The sequence below is a fragment of the Pyxicephalus adspersus genome, chromosome 4, assembly GCF_032062135.1.
Source record: "Pyxicephalus adspersus chromosome 4, UCB_Pads_2.0, whole genome shotgun sequence".
NCBI lineage: Eukaryota > Metazoa > Chordata > Amphibia > Anura > Pyxicephalidae > Pyxicephalus > Pyxicephalus adspersus.
The window spans coordinates 140,803,033-140,807,424 of NC_092861.1; the positions used below are offsets into that span (position 1 = coordinate 140,803,033).

At 39.0% G+C, this 4,392-nt stretch overlaps 1 long non-coding RNA gene across 1 annotated transcript in view; it reads right to left on the minus strand.

Annotated features, from left to right (window-relative positions):
* Positions 1-331: 331 nt before the first annotated feature.
* LOC140329500 (uncharacterized) overlaps positions 332-4,392 on the minus strand; it is a 33,796-nt gene continuing 29,735 nt past the window's right edge. The window contains exon 3 of the long non-coding RNA XR_011920502.1: positions 332-834. This is a non-coding gene — a long non-coding RNA (uncharacterized lncRNA). The remainder of the gene's footprint in view (positions 835-4,392) is intronic.

Consider the following 4,392-nt stretch of genomic DNA (forward strand, 5'->3'; position numbering starts at 1 on the left):
TTCGCCCAAGAAGAGCAAGACCATTCATGTTGGTCATAATCATCTGACGTGTACAAAGCTTTAAGAAGCACATAGTCTGAAAAATAATTCTAATTAAATTATTTTTTTTCCAATACCAACCAATGTATCGAGATCATTTTAAAATATCTTTGTAGAATAGGTTGGATGAAACTCATTTCATATTTTCCAGGAGGCATAAAGCACTTTTTCAAAAAATTTGTCCATGGCTGCAAGCACTGCTAGGTGAAAAAAACCTTGCAATACAAGAGACAGATTCAATGTATATAAACTGGTAAAGAAATCCTTTACACCGACTTATTTTATTGCCATTCAACTGCCGATTAATTCATTCTCTTACAGAGCACAAAGCTTTCCGTATTTATATTTGTGACTGTCGCCATTCGAGATCCCGTCTCAAGCTGCAGCGACAGCCTGTCTTACTGTCATTAGGCTCTAATGGGTGCCGCCCTAAATGAGCTTATTGCCGAGCGCCAGCCTTATGAGAAGAAAAAAATGTTCATATCTATCCAAAAGTCCAAGACGGGGGAGGTAAAAAAAATAAATAAAAAAGAGCTTTAGTGTTGTACAAAATGCACACAAGCTGCCAATCACTGTGTAATAGATTTTACTTTCCGTCTGTTATTGCCTCCATCAGTTGGATCCATTTTCTACGCCTGGCTATCCACACCGCGAGCGACTGGGATACAATGCCATCAATCAGACGTGTGCCACGCACGCATGGTGGCAGATGGCGACTATCCTCATCATTCCTACAAACACGTCTTGTTCATTTGTGACCAGTTTCTGCTTCTGGGGAATTAGACACAATGAGCTCTAGAACAAAAACAAGAGGAAAATATGTTGAAACAAATTTCTTGGCAAAATTACCCACAAGAGGCTGTGTGATGCCAAATAAAAAGATACGTTCTTCCACTCCGGGTAATATTCTGCTATTAATTATCACAATCAGAACATTGGAACTGTCTGCCAATTCGTATTTATATTTTGTATGTAAGAAATAAAAAAAAATTCTTATGGAGGGGCCGAATCTAAAGCCGATCAATTGTGAACCATACTATCCTTTAGCCCTCACTGACTAATCACTGAGTTGAAAATACATAAAACCCCCTTTATTTTCCTAAACATGTGATCAGGTTGCAGGTTCCAATTCTTCAACCCTACACCATATAGACATCCACCCCCACCTCCATCTAACTTAGTTTTTCCCCGTGGAGCCCTGAAGTTCCTTAAGAGGTTCTTAGTGATTCATTGAGAAATGAGCAATTTGTGATTTTCAGGTCAGTTTTTCTGACGCCAATGATCTGTAAGGGTGTCACTTTTCTCAATAGCCAGCAACTTGGTGGTGCAAAACACCAATATACTGTGATCTGTGGATATAGCAGAGGTTCCCTGAGGACCTGAAAGTTATTTCAAGAGTTCCCCCATGTTGGGTTGAAAAAGGCTGCTCTATTTACAAATACAATAAGGGAAAAAAGCGAAACAACCCTTTTCACATTGCCAAATCCATTGTCATGTAACATGCCTTCTCTTTTTCTGAACTGTAAACTTCCCCAGGTGTCCATGTTGCTTTCTGAGTGACTTACACACTTCCAGTTGGTTTTCCAGTGGCAGAGCCCTCTCAGGCTCCAGAAGACTATAGCAGCAGGATAATGTGATCACGAGGGAACAATATGGCACGGGCAGACTGCAGCACAAGATCACCAGTCTCCAGTGATAAAAGTTTCATGACGGTCGTACAGGTAACAAAAATCGTTTGGAGGGTATTCTTTAGCAAGCAAGTGGAGGAAAAGGAAAGGGTCATATCAATTGGCCAGAGATGGAATTTAAAGAACACTCCACTGAAAAAATTGAACCTTAAAGTGAGCATTTATTACTTGCCTATTGCAGTGTTTAACTTTTCTAAACTGAACCATTCCACACTATGCAATAATCTGGTGATCTTGGAATTTGGGATACAGGAGAGAAGATCACAAATATACCCGCTGCAAACTCCTGTTGTTCCCATACAGAATGCCTGATACAAATTCACAGCCAGTTCACATTTAATTCTGCCCTAGAACAATCTACATCAACAAAATAAAAATGTATCAAAAAGAAAACTTTGACTGTTATTACAGCAAAGACTTTAAGGAAAATCAGTAAGCCAACCACAAAAGTAGGAAATTATATTTCTGGGGAGATCTGTATGACACAGAAAGGACATTTTATGGAAGTTTTTGGAGTTTTGGGGTTTTTGGAAAAGTTTAGAAAATGCTGCAAAGAATTTAATGCAATTTTAAGTAATGTTGCATTACAAAAATGACTTGTTTAACAATAAATGAACATGTTATATACATTGTGTATTGCTTAACTATGCAGTTTTCTTTTAAAGTATGTGTTTATGTGGGTTTCCACTGGACACTCTGGTTTCCTTCCAAATCCCAAAAACATGAGGTTAGGTAACTGGATTACCTGCCAACATTGTCCTATGTTAAGAACATATGACTATGGTAAGGGCATTGTGCAAAAGGTCAGTGGCCCTGATTAAGTTCTCTAAGGCTGGAGAGAATACACTTTGATCAGTGAAGCTGGGTGATCCAGGAAACCTGGATTGGAGTGGAGTGGATCTGGTCCAGGATTCAAAACATTTGCTAGCAAATAGCAAATGATTTTAGGAAATCCATTTCAGTTTTTTTAGATTACCCAGCTTCACTGAAGAAAGTGTATTCTCTCCAGCCTTGGAGAGCTTTAGTAAATCAGGGCCATTGTGTGAGATTGTGAGACCCTTGGATGGACAGTTAGTGACATGAATTTGGACTGTCCAGTATGTCCACGCTTTATAAATACAAGATAATAACAGTAATGTAACAAATGAAAATTAGAAAGGATACTGCACATGGTATTTTAGATAGAAGCACTGAAAAGTGTAGGTGAACTGTACCCCACTCAACCCTCAAGACTTCTACACCGAGGTTCTCTTTTGCGTGTGCGTTAATAAAATGTATAAGCACCATGTCAGTACACTTTATCATGTTAAATATGCAACTTAAAATGAATATATGGATAACATAACGGGACCACTGTCAGCACCCTATTGTTCATTGGGTATTTGTTCCCTTCTGTATGTCCAGGAGATTACCAGGATGTAAAACCAAATCTCTCCAAGGTGAGGGTAAACCCCCTTTTAGAAAGTTGTGTCCCTTATTTGAAGATTTCCCCTCACCTCCTGCTATTGACAATTGTGATTTGACAGTAATACCAGATTGCCAGTAGCATCTCCCTTATTTCTGTTCTAAACAATTCATGTTATAGATAAATGCCAATCTTCTCTATGTCTGTGTTTCTGGATGATCCATAAAGCAAATAACAGAATACAATACAGCACGTTTACATTGTAAATGAGTGTGAGAGAAAGTGGAATTGTCAGGAATTAACATTTCCTCAGTAAAATCTGTAATTTACAGCTCAGGACACAGTAAGTCCTGCACCCCATGCCTACTCATTAGCGCAAATTGGATAATTATCCACACAATACACAAGAAAAGCATGCTGCGCCTACAACAAACATATTTTCAACTCAAATTGGCAGCAGCCATTGGACTCAGACCTAAGGGAAATCTGGCATTAATACAGTCAAATGTGACTTTAAATCTGAACTCCAGTCTTCCTTACTATCTTGCACACTTCTGTAGGATCTTCTCATGTATTGAAATTGGTTTAATTGACTGCACACTGTGAGCTTATCTCTATGTGCATTAAAACTTGCAGTACCCACTGGGTAGATTCACTCCCTATATTTGTCCTCATGACTACTATTATAGACATATATGTATCACTTGGGTATAATGTACTAAATCAGGTTGAATAATATATAGCAATACATTTATTCAGCAAGATCACTTGACTACATTTGAGAAGATGACTTAATTTGCTGCTATCCCATGCTGTAAGGTGAAGATGACATTGTCTTCTATCCTGGCATCCTAAAATTGATGGATGACTTGGATGTTTCCAGTTATGCTTTTACTGTCTGCCAACTGATTGCAGATCTCCCAGCCCTCCTGGCTTGTGGTTGTTGCTTCATCCTTGGCAGCTCACTGGAGGGGATAAAGTTTATATACGGGAAATGGATGGCAAGGGGTGGAGAGGATGGAGAAAAACAAAGCATGGGAGGATGATAGAAGGGAGAGCAGCATTATGGGGTCACTTGACATTAAGGTTTAATATATATTAAATAATTGAGGTGGGAGGAGCAATCCTCTGCTTTTGACACTGTTGATCATCCCCTTCTAATACAAATCATGCGCTCCATTGGTATCTGTGACACTGCTCTCTCTGGGTTTGCTTCCTATCTGTCTGACCGCTCCTTTCAAGTTTCTTTCAATGGTAACT